This window comes from Pan troglodytes, chromosome 2 (genome assembly GCF_028858775.2).
Source record: "Pan troglodytes isolate AG18354 chromosome 2, NHGRI_mPanTro3-v2.0_pri, whole genome shotgun sequence".
NCBI classification, from domain to species: Eukaryota; Metazoa; Chordata; class Mammalia; order Primates; family Hominidae; genus Pan; species Pan troglodytes.
In genome coordinates this window covers 22,502,021-22,521,615 of record NC_086015.1, presented here as the reverse complement: position 1 = coordinate 22,521,615, position 19,595 = coordinate 22,502,021, and the positions used below count along the sequence as shown (strand labels likewise).

General features: G+C 38.1%; 1 long non-coding RNA gene across 3 annotated transcripts in view; it reads right to left on the bottom strand.

The window, feature by feature from the left end:
* Window positions 1-19,595, bottom strand: part of LOC134809542 (uncharacterized) — a 148,678-nt gene that overhangs the window by 65,009 nt on the left and 64,074 nt on the right. For 2 of the 3 annotated variants that reach the window (XR_010155508.1, XR_010155510.1), the window contains 2 exons: window positions 2,082-2,235; window positions 1,300-1,452 (listed from right to left, as the gene is read on the bottom strand). This is a non-coding gene — a long non-coding RNA (uncharacterized LOC134809542). Of the gene's footprint in view, window positions 1-1,299; window positions 1,453-2,081; window positions 2,236-12,402; window positions 12,580-19,595 lie in introns of all 3 variants that reach the window. The other variant, XR_010155509.1, reaches the window with a different exon arrangement.

Here is a 19,595-nt window from a genome sequence, read left to right as displayed (position 1 = left end):
ATCCAGTTTTCACATCTTTAAAATAATGGGGTAAGACTAGAAGAACACCTAAAAAATTTTACCCTAAAAAATTATAGGCTTCCAAATAATTGTATTTGGTGTATGCTTTATTAGTAAGCAGAACAAACACCTACCTTTAGCTGGTTCTGCAATTCTAAATTTTTGTGGCAGCTGTATATTTTCTGCTCTACTCTCTTAAATCATCTTCCTCCTCTATATTTGCCTTCCCTTCCTGTGCATTCCTAAAAATACGTTATGCAAATATTTTCCCTAACCACTGTATTTTAAGATTATGCTGTCCCTGACCTTGGGAGAGTAGAAGTTAATTTTTTGGTTGCTAATGATTGAGTCTTAGGGCTTAATAAGCCCTCCAAGTCCCCCAAGAATAAGCCCTCGAAGAACAAGAGGATAATAGCTTTAAGAAGAAAGCAAACACCTCTAAAGACACTCTAGGAGTGGGGTGGTACTGCATAAGTCAGGGAATTACCAGATGAAGCTTCAGGAGTGTAGAAATTGACAGGAATGCTGAGGGCCTTTTAGTCCAAGAAGAGTTGTGTAACAAGAGCTATCAAATTATTTGGGTGCATTATTTGGGTGCCCAGCACTCCCATAGCAAGGGGAGAGGGTTTCTTGGGCAACAATTGCCAGTATCCAGGGATCACATCATTGGTTCTTCCTATCAACAGAGATGAAAACAATTCTCTTCAACCTCGAGCACTTAAGGTGTTGACCATCTGACAGGAAACGCACTTGACTACACTTTGCCATAACACTTTGCTTAGTGTTTAACTGATTATAACTTTGGTAACTCCATTCTCACAACAACCCAAGATGTCCATATTCTGAAGAAGATACAGAGGAGGAAAAATGGTGTCAGCCATTAGAACTTAATGTGAATTAAAACCTGGAAGAATTAATCTATGAAGATGGAATTGACTTCCAAAAATATAAAAAGCCATTCAATTATCCCATGCTTACTCACATTTGCTATTTATATTTAAGCTTTTTATTGTTGTTGTTAAATATATTTGAAATTCTCCTTAACAAGGATATCTCAATTTTAAACTAAATGATTATATTTTAACAAAAAAGTACGTTTATATAGAGTAAGAACAACTGGTATGTGCATGACCAGAAAATCACTTATATAATTCGGAGATAATATCGCAATTCTTGATGTGATGATGATTGAATTAAACATTTTTGAATACTTTTATTGGTGAGAAAAATCAAGTAAGAAATATTTTTAATGAAACAGAATATAGTGCTATTCAAATAATTGAATATTTATTTACTTACAGTTAATTCAAAGCTTATTTAATGTCTCCCATGAGAAGAGCATTTCAAGAATGTAGAGGTCTGGGCTGTGAAATTGATACCTTTCCATCATGAATTAATCAGCATCCTCCGACTTGAACAGGTGTTGGATGAGAAAGTTCAGGCTTTCCTGACCTAAGGCAGCAGGAAACCAACAAACTAAAATTCTTGTGATCTATTCCCAGACTGCAAATTGAAAATTGAAACACTATTTCAAATTATAGTTTGTACTGTTTTATCATTAGCCAATATTACTCTGTATTAGAGAAAAGGAGGCTTGAGAAACTCAGAGAATAAAATCCACTTTGGCAGTTTACATGAGATTACAGCTGTGGAAGAAATTTTTCCACTATTGCTAAAGCCAAGAAAAAAAAATCTTTGTTTTTTTGTTTTTTGCAGAATTTGCAAAAACAATAACTTTAAATCAGCCATCCTGATCTACCACAGGCTCTGGGTAATTATCCCCAATAGGTCCCTTTAGTGAGTCAGTTCCTATTTTTTTCTCCAAAAGTAGTTTCTTTCTGACATTTTTATGCAGTCTTTCTGTTTGCTAAAATAATAGAAGTCTCCTACTACAAAAACATCAACAACTGTCAAGGATTTTGTTTCTCCAAGGCTCAGCTCTCAAGTCTTCTGACTTAGTGGCTAATATGGCAATCTGAATTGCGAATTTCATGCAAATCCTTCTTTTTTTACCAGATTAATGAAACAAATTAAGACTGGCCTACTGCTCTACGTAGTTGTCAAACACCTATGCTGCATACCTGAAGTCTCTTCATGAATTTCTGGAAGATTCTTTTATTTATTTATTTTTGTTCTGGTGTTAAAGAACCCAGTATAAGGCAAGAAGAAAAATCAGCTAAGGAGAACTTCTGCTTCCTGTCAAGATGGAGAAACAGGAACAGTTTACTCTTCCACCTGAAACAACAAAAAAATAAACAAAATATATGAACAATAGTTTTTAAGACACTGAGTCATCAGGCGATGCAGGATACTGAGCCCTCAGATATGTGAAACAAGTGATGTGGACTCTATGATTCCTCTACCTTACTACCTTAAGGGAGTTTCCAGGCCGCAGAACAGGGAGGGGAACCCAGGTGGAGTGTAGAAGACTCTATGAGCTGAGGAAATGAAATGGAGGGTCTGAGGAGACCAAAACAGCTTGAGTTCACAGAACAGATTACCAGAAAGGAAAGAGCTGTGCAGAGAGAGAACTTCAGATTTCTACAAAATGTCCCTCATTCTGAGTATGGGTAAATGCATTCATGTAAAGATACTACCTACGGCCAGAGAAAGGACCACCCAAAATGTACCTAGTGAGCATTCACTGGGGAGAATAGTGCCTGCCATCCACCAGGAAGACTGGAAAACCTCAAGATTTACGTGGCATTGAGTATGGTATTCTGAAGGGTCTTGCTTCAGTAGTAATGAATAATTAGCCCATGACTAACACTACTCTGGTCTACCTAGCAATGCCTAAAAACAAGGGTAGAAAAGATCAAACTGTTTCCAAGTAACTTAACTGTGTCCTATAATAAAGCTCAAGAATATTTATAGGAACACAAAAATACATAGCATCCCACAAGGCATAATTTACAATGTCTGGCATTCAAACAAAAATTTCCAGACACACAAAAGAAACAGGAAAATATGATATATAATGAGGAGATAAGTCAATCAATTGAATCTGATTAAGAACTAACCACAGATGTTAGAGTTAGCAGAGAAGGATATTAAAATGGTTATTATAATTGTATTCCATATGTTCAAAAAGTTAAGTAAAAACATGAAAAGCATAAAAAGATCCAAACCAAACTTTTAATGATTAAAACTAAAATGTATAAGATGAAAAATATACTTTCTAGAATTAACAGCAGATTAGACATTGAGGAAGAAAAGATTAGTGAACTTGAAGGCATGGAAATAGAAGCAACCCAAAATGAAACATAGAGAGAAAACATAACTGTTAAAAACTGGGCAGAGTGTTAGGTGTGGGACAACTCAAATAGCCTAATACATGAGTAATTGAAGTCATAATGGAGGGGAAATATTTGAAGATATTATGGATGAAAATTTTCCAAACTTGATAAAAATGACAAACCCACATATATAAGAAGCTTAGCAAACCCTAAGCAAAAGAAACATAAAAGAAAGAATACTAAGGCACAGAATAATAAAATGTACCAAAATGGGTGATAAAGAGGAAATCTTATAAGCAGTAGAAGGAAAAGATATGTATACAGAAACAGAAATAAGGGTAACAGTAAATTTCTGTTACAAACAATGCAAAAGTAAAAAACAGTAGGGCAATATCTTTAAAGTATTGGGAGGGAAAAACTATTCTAGAATTCTATACCCACTGAGAAAAAAGCATTTCAAAAATGATAGCAAAATAAAGCCTTTGGGACATACAAAAGCAAAATAATATGTCAGTCTTGAGAAAATTGAGAAAATTGATGAAATTAATAAATCCATAGCCAGACTGGTCAGAGAAAAAGAAGGAAGATACAAATTGTCAGTAGTAGGCATGAAAGAAGTGAAACCAGGGCAAATTTTACAAATATCAAAATGACACTAAGGGAATATTATATACAACCTTATTTGAATAAACTCTACAACTTAGATACAATGGACAAATTCTTTGAAAGATACAAACTACCAAAGCTAACTCAAGAAAAAATTTAGGTAATATAAATAGCCCTCCACTATTAAAGAAATTAAATCAATAGTTATACAATTTCCCACAAAGAAATGCTGAGGTCCAGGTGGCTTCACTTGATAATCCTACCAAATATTCAAGGAAGAAATAGTGTCCATTCTACACAAATTATTGCACAAAACTGAAAAGGAGAGGACATTCTTCAACTCATTCTATAAGCCCAGAATTAAATGTCCAAAACAGATAGAGATATTACAAGAAAAGAAAACTGCAGGCCAACATCCCTCACGATCATTGTTGAAAAAGTTGTTACTGAAATTTGAGCAAATTAAATCCAACACCAGGTTAAAGGATAATACATCATGACCAAGTGTGCAAGGTTGGTTTAACAACAGAAAATCAATTAATGTACTCCATAATAATAAAGAAACAAAAGAAATGTATTAACTATATGATCATCTCAATAGATGTAGAAGAAAGTATTTGACAAATATCAATATACATTCTTTATTTGCTTTAAAAAAGGAATTTTACTGCCTTAAAAAAGGAACTTTCTCAACTTGATGAAGGGCTTCTATGAAAATATAGCTTAAAAAAAATAAGGAATAGCTAAGATCAGGAACAAAGCAAGATATCCACTCTCACCACTTCTCTTTCACATTATATTGGAATTTCTTGTCAATGCAATAAAGCAAGAAAAAGAAATAAAAGGTATCCAGATTGAAAAGAAATAAACAAAACTCTTTATTCACAAATGACATAATTATTCATGTAGAAAATCCACTGGAATCTATATTTTTGAAATAAGCTACTAGAATTATTAAATGAGTTGAAGCAATGTTGCAGGATAAAAGATCAATACATAAAAATCCATTTTATTTTATATATTAGCAATGAACCATCAGAAGTTAATATTTTGAAAACAATGCCATTAAAAATGGCCTCAAAAATATGAAATAATTAAAAATAAAAGTGTCAAAAGATGTAAAAGACCTGTGCACTGAATAACTATAAAACATTGCTGAAAGTAATTAAAGATCACCGAAATAAATGGTGAGATATACAGGTTGTGTATTCCTCATCCAAAATGCTTGGGACAAGAAGTGTTTTGGATTGTAAATTTTTTTTGGATTTGGAATATTTGCATATGCATAATGAGATATCTTGGGAATGGGACCCAAGTCTAAACACAAAATGCATTTGTTTTATATACACCTTATGTACACAGCCTAAAGGTAATTTTACACAAAATTTTTTATACTTTTGTTCAGAAAACAAAGTTTGTATATATTGAACTATAAGAAAGCAAAGGTGTCAGATGTGTAATTTTCCACTTGTGGCATCATGTCATTACCGAAAAAGTTTCAGATTTTAGAGCATTTCAAATTTCAGATTTTCAGATTAGTGATGTTCTACCTATATTGTGTTCATTAGTCAAAAGACTCAATAATGCTAAGAAAGCCACTCTTCCCAAACCAATCCATACATTTAAACCAATCCCAATTAAAATTCTAGCAGGGTTTTTTGTAGAAATTAACTGATTCTAAAATTGATATAAAAATTCAAAGGACCCAGAATAGCCAAAACAACTCTGAAAAAAAAAGATGAACAAATTTAGAGAACTAACACTTATTATGAAGCTACAATAATCAAGACAGTTTGGTACTGGTGTAAAGATAGACAAATAGACGAATGGAACAGAAGAGAGTCCAGAAATAGACCCACACATATACAGACAAATGATTTTGACAAAGTTTCAAAGGCAATTCAGTAGAGAAAGATTAGTCTTTTCAACAAATGGTGCTGGAATAATTGGATATATATATATATATGCAAGAAAAAAAAATAAACTTTGATCTATATCTTGCACCATAAAATTAACTCAACATGAATCATAGACCTAAATGTAAAACTTAAACCTATAAAACTTTTAGGAGAAAACTTCTGCAACTTTGATTAGGTAAAGATTCCTTAGATATGATACCAAAATCACAATCTGTAAAATAAAATATAGATACATTGGACATTATCATAATTTTAAAACTTCTATTTTTTGAAACACACTGCTAGCAAAATGAAAAGACAAACCAGATACTTGGGAGAAAATATTTGCAAACCACATATCTGATTTAAGACTTATATCCAAAATATATTTATATATATATTTAAAATTCTTAAAATTCAATAATAAGAAAACAATGGACAAAAGATTTCAACAGACACTTCATCAAAGAAAACATATAGATGGCAAATAAACCTGAAAAGATTCTCAACACCATTAAGTTAAAATCACAATGAGATAGCATTATAGACCTATTAGAATGGCTAATTTAAAAAAAAATACACCGCATCTGGTTTTAGCAAGAATTTTGAGCAACTGAAACTCTCATACACTGATGATAGAAATGTAAAATGATTCAACTACTTTGGAAAACCATTTGATAGTTTCTTAAAAAGCAAAACACACACATGCATATAATCCATGCAACCTACTTCCAAGTATTTCCCCCAAGAAAATTAAAGTATCTGTCAATATAAAGATTTGTATACAAATATTCATAGCAAATTTATCTGTAACATCCTGTGTTACCCAGGGTTCTCTAGAGGGACAGAACTAATTGGATACATATAAAGGGGAGTTTATTAGGTATTAACTCACACAATCACAGGGTACCACAATAGGCCATCTGCAGGCTGAGGAACAAGGAAAGCCAGTCTGAGTTCCAAAACTGAAGAACCTGGAGTCCGACGTTAGAGGTCAGGAAGCATCCAGCACAGGAGAAAGGCTGGGAGGCTGGGCCATCTAGCCTTTTCATGTTTTTCTGCCTGCTTTCTATTCGCTGGAAGCTGATTAGATGGTGCCCACCCAGGTTAAGAGTGGGTCTGCCTTTCCCAGTTCACTGACTCAAATGTTAATCTCCTTTGACAACACCCTCACAGACACCCAGGATCAATACTTTGCATCCTTCAATCCAATCAAGTTGACACTCAGTATTAACCATCACAAGTCCACCCTTTGTCAACTTGTACCCACACACATCTCCTGAGATCATACATACTCTTCAAATAAACATATTAATAGGTCATAATTATGCTTAAGATAATACAACTATCCTTCATAGAACTATCCTTCATAAAACCAGAAATGCACCAATCCTCAACCCAGATACTATTACCTAAAGTTAACAATACTTAAATGCTGATAGGAAGTCGATAAATCTTATGTCACATAATAAAGGAAAAAGAAAATGAAGATTTTTCTTAGTACAAGTGTGTACATGCATAAACTTCATTTTAACAAAATCAAGAGGAAATATTCATGACAATTACACTCCTCATTTCTGCAACTGGTCACGTAGTCGTAGCTGGTGTTGACGACTACCTTCTTCTACTACCCATTCTGTATTCTCTTTGCCTTCAGCAAGCACCTCGATAGTTCATGGTTTTTTTCCTGGTGGTGTGACCCAAATCTTCATTCCTGAAGAGTCTGGGCCATCTGTAGTCCTGCCTGGATTGGGCTGTTGTAGTTTCCCATTGACTTTAATCACACGCATGGTAATACTAAGAGACACCCTAATGGGTCTCCTGTGTTCCATGCATACTCTTCCTTGCCTCCATTGTGGAATAGTAGAATGATTTCATCTTGATAGTCCAGGTAAATCACCCCAGCCAACACTGTAACTCCTTTCTTAGCCTGTTGACTTAAAGGTAGGAGGAACCCAAAGTCTCCAGGTGGCAATACTAACTTCCAGTTTAATGGAATTGTTGTGTCTCCTGGTGGCAGTGTTCCTCCCTCTGGAACTAAGACCTCTAGGCCAGCAGAATGCAATGTTGTGGGGACAGGAAGCAAAACTGTTGCTAGTGGATCCCTAGGGGTGACGGTGAATGGTGATGATCAAGAGGTGCCCCTTCCACTTCCACCCCTCGATCCCTGGACTTGTGAATCCTGGCTATGGGAGCAAGAGTACCATACACTGGACGCTGATTCAGAGCATATACAGCCTTCTGGAGAACTTTGCGCCAGCCCTGCAAAGTATCGTCGCCTAGTTGGCATTGTAATTGTGACTTCAAAAAGCTATTCTAACATTCTATCAATCCATCTTCTTCAGGATGATGTGGAACATGGGAAGACCAGCGAATTCCATGAGCATGAGCCTACTGACACACTTCTTTAGCCGTAAAGTGAGTGCCTTGGTCAGAGGCAATGCTGTGTGGAATACCATGACACTTGATAAGGCATTACGTGAGTCCACAGATGGTAGTCTTGGCAGAAGCACTACATGCAGGATAGGCAAACTTATATCTGGAGTAAGTGTATATTCCAGTAAGGACAAACTTCTGCACTTTCCATAATGGAAGAGGTCCAATATAATCAGCCTGCCACCAGGTGGCTGGCTGATCACCCCTGAAGTTGCTTATCAGCTTAAGGAGATTTTGGGCTGAGACAATGGGGTTTTCTAGATATACAATCATGTCATCTGCAAACAGGGACAATTTGACTTCCTCTTTTCCTAATTGAATACCCTTTATTTCCTTCTCCTGCCTAATTGCCCTGGCCAGAACTTCCAACACTATGTTGAATAGGAGTGGTGAGAGAGGGCATCCCTGTCTTGTGCCCGTTTTCAAAGGGAATGCTTCCAGTTTTTGCCCATTCAGTATGATACTGGCTGTGGGTTTGTCATAGATAGCTCTTATTATTTTGAAATATGTCCCATCAATACCTAATTTATTGAGAGTTTTTAGCATGAAGCGTTGTTGAATTTTGTCAAAGGCCTTTTCTGCATCTATTGAGATAATCATGTGGTTTTTGTCTTTGGCTCTGTTTATATGCTGGATTACATGTATTGATTTGCTTATATTGAACCAGCCTTGCATCCCAGGGATGAAGCCCACTTGATCATGGTGGATAAGCTTTTTGATATGCCGCTGGATTCGGTTTGCCAGTATTTTATTGAGGATTTTTGCATCAATGTTCATCAAGGATATTGGTCTAAAATTCTCTTTTTTGGTTGTGTCTCTGCCCGGCTTTGGTATCAGAATGATGCTGGCCTCATAAAATGAGTTAGGGAGAATTCCCTCTTTTTCTATTGATTGGAATAGTTTCAGAAGGAATGGTACCAGTTCCTCCTTGTACCTCTGGTAGAATTCGGCTGTGAATCCATCTGGTCCTGAACTCTTTTTGGTTCGTAAGCTATTGATTATTGCCACAATTTCAGATCCTGTTATTGGTCTATTCAGAGATTCAACTTCTTCCTGGTTTAGTCTTGGGAGAGTGTATGTGTCAAGGAATTTATCCATTTCTTCTAGATTTTCTAGTTTATTTGCGTAGAGGTGTTTATAGTATTCTCTGATGGTAGTTTGTATTTCTGTGGGATCGGTGGTGATATCCCCCTTATCATTTTTTATTGTGTCTATTTGATTCTTCTATTTTTTTCTTTATTAGTCTTGCTAGCGGTGTATCAATTTTGTTGATCCTTTCAAAAAAACCAGCTCCTGGATTCATTAATTTTTTGAAGGGTTTTTTGTGTCTCTATTTCCTTCAGTTCTGCTCTGATTTTAGTTATTTCTTGCCTTCTGCTAGCTTTTGAATGTGTTTGCTCTTGCTTTTCTAGTTCTTTTAATTGTGATGTTAGGGTGTCAATTTTGGATCTTTCCTGCTTTCTCTTGTGGGCATTTAGTGCTATAAATTTCCCTCTACACACTGCTTTGAATGCGTCCCAGAGATTCTGGTATGTTGTGTCTTTGTTCTTGTTGGTTTCAAAGAACATCTTTATTTCTGCCTTCATTTCGTTATGTACCCAGTAGTCATTCAGGAGCAGGTTTTTCAGTTTCCATGTAGTTGAGCGGTTTTCAGTGAGATTCTTAATCCTGAGTTCTAGTTTGACTGCACTGTGGTCTGAGAGATAGTTTGTTATAATCTCTGTTCTTTTACATTTGCTGAGGAGAGCTTTACTTCCAAGTATGTGGTCAATTTTGGAATAGGTGTGGTGTGGTGCTGAAAAAAATGTATATTCTGTTGATTTGGGGTGGAGAGTTCTGTAGATGTCTATTAGGTCTGCTTGGTGCAGAGCTGAGCTCAATTCCTGGGTATCCTTGTTAACTTTCTGTCTCATTGATCTGTCTAATGTTGACAGTGGGGTGTTAAAGTCTCCCATTATTAATGTGTGGGAGTCTAAGTATCTTTGTAGGTCACTCAGGACTTGCTTTATGAATCTGGGTGCTCCTGTATTGGGTGCATATATATTTAGGATAGTTAGCTCTTCTTGTTGAATTGATCCCTTTACCATTATGTAATGGCCTTCTTTGTCTCTTTTGATCTTTGTTGGTTTAAAGTCTGTTTTATCAGAGACTAGGATTGCAACCCCTGCCTTTTTTTGTTTTCCATTTGCTTGGTAGATCTTCCTCCATCCCTTTATTTTGAGCCTGTGTGTGTCTCTGCACGTGAGATGGGTTTCCTGAATACAGCACACTGATGGGTCTTGACTCTTTATCCAATTTGCCAGTCTGTGTCTTTTAATTGGAACATTTAGTCCATTTACATTTAAAGTTAATAGTGTTATGTGTGAATTTGATCCTGTCATTATGATGTTAGCTGGTTATTTTGCTAGTTAGTTGATGCAGTTTCTTCCTAGTCTCGATGGTCCTTACATTTTGGCATGATTTTGCAGCGGCTGGTACCGGTTGTTCCTTTCCATGTTTAGCGCTTCCTTCAGGAGCTCTTTTAGGGCAGGCCTGGTGGTGACAAAATCTCTCAGCATTTGCTTGTCTGTAAAGGATTTTATTTCTACTTCACTTATGAAGCTTAGTTTGGCTGGATATGAAATTCTGGGTTGAAAATTCTTCCCTTTAAGAATGTTGAATATTGGTCCCCACTCTCTTCTGGCTTGTAGGGTTTCTGCTGAGAGATCCGCTGTTAGTCTGATGGGCTTCCCTTTGAGGGTAACCCGACCTTTCTCTCTGGCTGCCCTTAACATTTTTTCCTTCATTTCCACTTTGGTGAATCTGACAATTATGTGTCTTGGAGTTGCTCTTCTCAAGGAGTATCTTTGTGGCGTTCTCTGTATTTCCTGAATCTGAACGTTGGCCTGCCTTGCTAGATTGGGGAAATTCTCCTGGATAATATCCTGCAGAGTGTTTTCCAACTTGGTTCCATTCTCCCCATCCCTTTCAGGTACACCAATCAGACGCAGATTTGGTCTTTTCACATAGTCCCATATTTCTTGGAGGCTTTGTTTATTTCTTTTTATTCTGTTTTCTCTAAACTTTCCTTCTCGCTTCATTTCATTCATTTCATCTTCCATTGCTGATACCCTTTCTTCTAGTTGATCGCATCGGCTCCTGAGGCTTCTGCATTCTTCACGTAGTTCTCGTGCCTTGGCTTTCAGCTCCATCAGCTCCTTTAAGCACTTCTCTCTATTGGTTACTCCAGTTATACATTCTTCTAAATTTTTTTCAAAGTTTTCAACTTCTTTGCCTTTGGTTTGAATGTCCTCCCATAGCTCAGAGTAATTTGATCGTCTGAAGCCTTCTTCTCTCAGCTCATCAAAGTCATTCTCCGTCCAGCTTTGTTCTGTTGCTGGTGAGGAGCTGCGTTCCTTTGGAGGAGGAGAGGCGCTCTGATTTTCAGAGTTTCCAGTTTTTCTGTTCTGTTTTTTCCCCATCTTTGTGGTTTTATCTACTTTTGGTCTTTGATGATGGTGATGTACAGATGGGTTTTTGGTGTGGATGTCCTTTCTGTTTGTTAGTTTTCCTTCTAATAGACAGGACCCTCGGCTGCAGGTCTGTTGTAGTACCCTGCAGTGTGAGGTGTCAGTGTGCCCCTGCTGGAGGGTGCCTCCCAGTTAGGCTGCTCGGGGGTCAGGGGTCAGGGACCCACTTGAGGAGGCAGTCTGCCCGTTCTCAGATCTCCAGCTGCCTACTGGGAGAACCACTGCTCTTTTCAAAGCTGTCAGACAGGGACATTTAAGTCTGCAGAGGTTACTGCTGTCTTTTTGTTTGTCTGTGCCCTGCCCCCAGAGGTGGAGCCTACAGAGGCAGGCAGGCCTCCTTGAGCTGTGGTGGGCTCCACCCAGTTGGAGCTTCCCGGCTGCTTTGTTTACCTAATCAAGCCTGGGCAATGGCGGGCGCCCCTCCCCCAGCCTCGCTGCCGCCTTGCAGTTTGATCACAGACTGCTGTGCTAGCAATCAGTGAGACTCCGTGGGGTAGGACCCTCCGAGCCAGGTGCGGGATATAATCTCGTGGTGCACCGTTTTTTAAGCCCGTCGGAAAAGCACAGTATTCGGGTGGGAGTGACCCGATTTTCCAGGTGCCGTCCGTCACCCCTTTCTTTGATTAGGAAAGGGAACTCCCTGACCCCTTGCACTTCCCGAGTGAGGCAATGCCTCGCCCTGCTTCAAATCGAGCACAGTGCGCTGCACCCACTGACCTGTGCCCACTGTCTGTCACTCCCTAGCGAGATGAACCCGGTACCTCAGATGGAAATGCAGAAATCACCGTCTTCTGCGTCTCTCAGGCTGGGAGCTGTAGACTGGAGCTGTTCCTATTGGGCCATCTTGGCTCCTCCCTCTGTAGCTATGTATTCTTATCACATTTGGGGGAAAGACTGGAGATAAGAAGGAATTATCACAATAAAGGAAAATATATTTTGCTTAATCTATGTTAATATATTTTAATGTCTCACAGGGAAATGAATGTGTACATACATTTTTCTAAATTAAGCATATATAAATAATTTGAAAACTTTACTTACCAAACTTAGACCCCAGTTTGTATTATTCCTACTGGAATTAAAACTTCAATTAACTAGAATTATCAGAAAAAGGCATCGTTTAATTAGTTTTTTTTTCTGCCTAACTTAAAATCATTAACCAAAACATTCTTTGTTTTTATTCTGTATTGCTCAGAATCTTTGTAAATTTTAAGTGGGCAAGTTTTTTCACTTAGCAAGGAGAATAGCCTGAATGCAATCTTATTTGATTAATTAGGTTGCTGAATTGTTTCAGGAGTGTGATTGTGGAAGTCAAATCTCATCATACCAGAGATTTGGAAGATGTAAATGTTTTTAATGAAGGAATAGTCCTGGGGAGTGCCTGTATTACTTACAACTCTTTATGTTGAAATTGACACGAACCCCATAACGTGGCTCAAACTACAAGTTGTTGTTTGAGCAAATATGTTTACAATTGAGCCCAGAAGCCACTCTTACTTCAGATAAGGCTTGACCCAGGAGTCCAAAAGTTGTTGTTTTGACCCTGAATTCCCTCTGTCTTCTGCTCCAGTGGCTTCAAACTAAGGCTCTACACAGTGGTTGCCACACCAGAAACAGGCTGTCTCCTATAGGTAAAAAAATGTTTCCGCCATTTCAGAACTCACATTCTTTTGCAACACAGTTAAAGAAGGGAGCTTCTCCTTCCAAGGTGAGAAGGAAGTATCTCCTTCTATCTCATTGGCTCTGATTGAGCTACCTACTTATCTCTGAGCCAGGCAGTATGGGAGGGGGAAATGAGGGAGAGGAATATAATACAGTGGTTGGCCTAAGTCAATCTGGGCTCACTCCTAAGACAGGCGGTGGGGTCAATTCCATACAAACTAAATGTCTGTGATGTGGTGTGGTATGGGGGACAGGTAGTGAAGATAAAATTTTCCAAAGGAAAATAATGGTAAGGGAGAATGGATGTCAGGCACACAACCAACAAACGTCCACCACAACATCCATGAAAAGCCTCTTGAATTTAGGGTCAGACAGTCCAGAGTTTACAACCTGTCTCAGATTGTTTTGTGCTGCTATAACAAAATACCTGTATCTGAGTAATTTCTAAAGAGAAAAAATATTTATCACAGTTCATAGGCTAAGTCCAAGATTGAGGAGCTGGCATCTGATTAGGGCCTTCTTGTGGCATTATCCCATGGTGGAAGGCAGAAGGGCAAGAGAGGGCAAGTGACAAAGAGGACCAAATTTGGCCTTTTATAATGATCTAACTCCTGTGAAAGCTGGATTAATCCATTCATGAGGGTGAAGCTCTCATGGCCTAATCTACCTCTTACCAGTCCTACCTCTTAATACTGCTACAATGGCAATTAAATTTTAACATTAATTTGGGAGGAGACATTCAAACCACAGCACAACCCAATTCTATCATTTATTATTTATAGGACTTCCAGCAAGCTGACTTCTTTACATCTATTTCCTCTTCTGTAGAATGGTGATAATAATATAACATCCCAAGGTTGTTATGGAGGCTACATAAGATAATATATATACAATGAATAATATAGTGTCCAATACATAGTAGGTGCTAATAATAATTGTTGCTCTTGTACAAATTCTTCAATCCTATGAAAGCCTGCTATTAAAATGGAAGGAAGGAAAATTCTCTTTCACAGAGCACAAGTCACCACTCTAGTTAAAGGAAAAGCAATTTCAGGGAACATTTGACTTTTGACAATTGGCTTTACCCAATGTGTGGAAAATCCTCTAACAAACCTCTACTGAGAGGCACATTAGGATGGAAATATTTCTGAAGTTCCAAATTCAAAATGGAATTCATTTTTTTCCAGAGAAATAGTGATCTGGTGATCGAGTTTCTCCAGTAACTCAGAACTATTAATTTAGTCTACAGTGTAGCTGGAAAATAGTAACTTCACAGGTAAATTTGGTGTGATTACAGTGATATTCTGCCCCCAAATAATGATACCTACACCAGAATGTTGATGGGGAAAACACATTTGTAAGTGACTTCAAAATAAATTTTTAGTATACACCCCATTATAAAATAATGAGCTAGTTTAAAGTCTGGCTGCAGTACATACCATCTCAACACATCATTGAGAGTGTTTATGTATATATATCTATATGTATGTGTGTATATATAGAGATATGTGTGTATATGTGTGTGTGTGTATATATATACATAAATCTAAATTGGATTATGCAGAAAATTTTCAGGGGCAGGGTCTATGGGTGCATAGAGGACATCAAAACAATAGATTATTCAATGATATGTGCCACTTCACAAGGTACTGTCAAAGTCCATTCCCTTTGCTATCTAAACAGTCATTGACTCTGTGCCACATTGTTGCATCACCAAATGTTATTTCTTGTACTTCTACATAAAATGCTCTTTTACATATAAATAATGTCTTGGAAATGTTTGTCTTTGGGGGAGAAAGGACAAAAGTGAAAAAGAGAGTTCTCATTAAGAAGCAAACTACTAAACCAGACCAGTACATGTTTCTGCCCTAATACAACAATTAATATGATAGTTTCTAGAAGGCCATCAGGTTTCCTGGCATCCTCAGCTACAATGAAGTTCGCTGCTTTATTTTTTTAATTCACGGCTCTCCCTCTGTGGAAGGTTGCAGGTGTGAAGCAGCTGTGTTCAAGGTAACATCTCATACATTTGCACAGCATGACAGACTGTGCTCACATCTTTTCTTTTTCTCTTTTCTTTTCTGTTTTCTTTTCTTTCTAATTTGAGTTTATAGGATTTCACTCTAGTGCTCAATAGCCCTTTTGGCCAGGGAACACTTTCTTCAATCCAACCTAAAATCCTCGTGCTATAACAGCAAATAGTTTTCTTTTTAAATTCACTATGTAGAAATTTGAGCACAGCTGGCCAATCTATTCTGTGTTAAACCCTTTCATGAACTTGAAGATCATTATTAAGTTTCCTCAGTCTTCCCTTCTCCTGGCCATAGAATAATCCCCACTCATTTGCTATAACATTTCTTAGTTACAAACTATTTTATCATCTCTGTTTTTTTTTTTTCTGTTTACCCTATCCCAAGTTCTCCTATCCTTTCTGCACTTCACCTCTTACTTTGGTTAGGAGGCTGACCAGGAGGTAGTATAATAAGGAGAGAATAATGTGACTGTGGACATGGCCTTCAGACAGACCAGGATTTGAATCTTGGCTCTATTGCAGACCTTTTTTTAAACACTCTTCCAAATTACTGAACACTTCAGTTCCTTAGTATGTAAAACAGAGATAATTCTAAGGGTATTGTGAGAACTAAATAGCTTTCTACACACACTCACACACACACAGCTTTCTAGGCACCACCAAATGCTCAATAAATGCTTAAAATGATGTAGTAGTCACTGCAGTGACCCACACAGGTTTCCCTGAAATCCTTTACTGTTTCCTGAATTTCTTCCTAGGTCCAAGACTCTTATTTCCAATGGCCTGTCCATTTGTCTGTTTTTAGAGGATTACCCTACGGCTGTGAGAGAAGTAATTGGGAGTTTACATGGCCCTTGGGTGTTCTTAGCTATGACTGATAATGCAAGTGTATGAAAACCTAAGTTCCTCCCAGTTGCTTTATGGCAGACAACTCAATTTATGCTCTAAGGTTCCCTTGTAGATTTAGGCCAAAGCTCCCTACTATAAGACTTGGCCAAAAATAGCACACTTTGCTTGACTTCCCTTTTCCTCTCCTCATGCCCCCACTCACTTACTTACTTCTTCTGGGGGAACTTTCTTAATGAGTCACTTATTCACAAATTCTCATCTGCTTCTGGGTAATTTTTAAGACATGTACCAATATAATTATTGTTCTCACCTCCGCATAGTGCAATTTGTTCAAATGCTTCTGTTTAAGAGACAGAATATTGATTTTTGCTCAAGTGGACAAATGTTCTGAAAAAATTCCCAACAAGGCAACTTTAACTCATCACACCACAGATGAAATGCAAAGCATAGTGAATTTAGTGAATTATGAGAAGTAAAGGAGGTGGCGTGGGCATTTATAAGATAATTCATAATAATTCACTCTTTAGAAATTGTTTTCCTTTCCCCACCTTGTTTCTGTACTGCTGAGCCTACAAGGAAAAAAACATTTTCTAGTCTGTGAACTGGATTCTGCTCAACATCAAGAAAATGTGGTTTCAGTATGTCTCATCTCCTTTCCTCCCTTCCAAGAGAGCTAGGATTAAAGACAGCATCTCGAGATGTTGCAACAAGTCCCCTTACCTGAGCCACTGTGAAAAAGGAGACATGAGGATCCAACAACTGAGAGCCAAGCACGGATACATAGTGCAGCTGGAGCAGGAAGAGAAAAGTTGAGATCCTACAGAGGCAGGTTAAGAGCAAGAACAATGAAGAACCTTCAAGAAGCATCCAGAGTAATTGCCAGCCAGTCCCTTGGGTCATGGCATATGTGGTGGCACATCAGCCTATCTCAAAAGTTTGACCACAGAGATTTTAGAGCTAAAGACGACCCAGGATGGGAGGGGGAGGTGTCTATTGAACATCAGTATCAAGCCAACCACATCACTCCCAATGGGGTCATTAAGGGACTTAAGTATATTGTTCTTCTCATGGATTATCTCTTTGTTTCTATTCTCTCCTTTGTACCCCACTCCTAGATAGGTCACAAATTAAAAAGTAAGTTTTCTGTCACTAACCTCAAAGAGGAAATCAAATAACCAACAGGAATCAGTATGTTTAATGTTCCCCTCTGCCCTGAGGGGCAGTCCCACACCTATCCTATACTACATAAGCTTCGTGACAGCCTTCTCTAAGTGGCTGCATTTCGGTTAGTTGAGACTACCAAAAATGCAATTCCAAACATGTGGAGCAGCACTATCTTTATTTTTCACCTGTATTCGCCTTTCTTGTGTTTCATGGGGGGAAGTTCTATCGTTTTCCAACTTTGATCACTCCCTTCCATCTCTCTTCCCTTTTTCCAATTCTAGTTTAAATCAGACAGACCTTGGGGCATTCTAAAAAAATCAAAGGGATATACTTTTCTTTAGCCAAGATTACCCTCCACTCTGTAGCAAAATTAAACTCCCTACCAAATCCACCCACACAACTGCAACACCATTCACTTTTTTTTTTTAATTGGGGCTTTACGTTTAAATTGACAACTACAGAAAGGACTTTTATCCATTTACATTAGGCCAGTTTTGTTTTTTTCCAAAAGATGATAAATCAGTTATTTATTTATCTCTACCTCTTGCTCTTGCCAAGGCCATGACATGATAAATACATTGAGAAAGCAGAGCAGAAGCACACACACAATTTTTTTACAAGGCCTCTTTTCCCTGTTGTCATGGTTTCCATTGAAGACTGTTACATATAATCTATTCAGATGATGTTCTATTTGTTTGTTTGCTTGCCTGTTTTGAATATTACATTCTTTCAATACTTTAGTGTGCAAGAAGGTGATGGTAAGGAACTTAGAACTCTCAATATCTACCTCCCTCACTCCAGCTTGCTTTCAAACAAGTTACTTACACAGGAGCACATTGTTTTATTTAATCCATAGAGGTTGATAAGCTGTTTTGGGTTACTTCAGACCTTGTGCTCAACAGATATTCTGAAGTTATTCTGAAGGTCACTGATCAACTCTATACTGTTAAATGTGGTCACTAAATTCCATTCAATGATTCCCATCTTATTTGTCCTTTCAGCGACATGTGACCTTTCAGCAATCAATCACTGTATCTGCCTTGAAACATGTTTTTCACTTTTCTTCTAGGACATGGTACTCTTTTTATTTATTTATTTATTTTTGAGATAGAGTCTCGCTTTGTCACCCAGGCTGGAGTGCAGTGGTGTGATCTCGGCTCACTTGCAACCTCTGCCTCCTGGGTTCAAGCGATTCTTCTGCCTTAGCCTCCAGAGTAGCTGGCACTACAGGCACACGCCACCACTCCTGGCTAATTTTTGTATTTTTAATAGAGACAAGGTGTCACCATATTGGCCAGGCTGGTCTCAAACTCCTGACCTTGTGATCCGCCTGCCTCGGCCTCCCAAAGTGCTGGGATTACAGATGTGAGCCACCATGCCCAGCCAGTACTCTTTTTGGCCACTTCTTCTCAGCTTCATTGGCTAGTTTCTCCTCATCTCCCTGAACTCCAAGGTTCAGTTCATAGATGCCTTCTCTCAGAGGTGTTCTAAGGGATCTCATCTAGTCTCATGGCTTTAAATACCATCTATATGCTGATGATACTCAAATTTCTATCTCCAACTTTGCCTCTTTCCTCAACTGCAGACTTATATATTCAAGTGCTTACTTGCTACCTCCACTTGAATATCTAATAGACATCTTACTCTTAGCATGTCCAAAATCAGTGTCTTTACATACACATGCCACAAAAAAACCTCCTCCAGTCTTCCCCACCTCAATTCATTGAATCTCAATTCTACCAGTTACTTAGATTCATATCTTGGTTATAGCCATAACTCTACTCTTACTCTAACAGGCATCATCAAATGCTATCGTTTCTACCACAAAGATGTATCCAGAACATGACTACCTACCACCCCTACTACCGTCACCCTGATCCTATCCTCTCTGAATAACTTCTGTAGCCTTCTAACTGATCTCCCACCATTCACCCTTGCACTCTTTTCATCTGTTCTCAGTCAACATAACATTCATTATTCTGCACAAAACCCTCCAGTGTTTTGTGCACAAAAAGCTCCAATGGCTTCCCATGGGACTCAGAGCAAAAGCCAATGTTCCTTTCATGGCTTGTAAGATCCTACGTGGCCTGGTCTTCATTACTTCCGTGACATCATTTATAACTCTCTCCCTCATTTACTCTACTTCAGTAATCCCAGCCTCTTTAGCTTTCCCCACAAAAATGTCAGGCATGTCCCAGCCCCA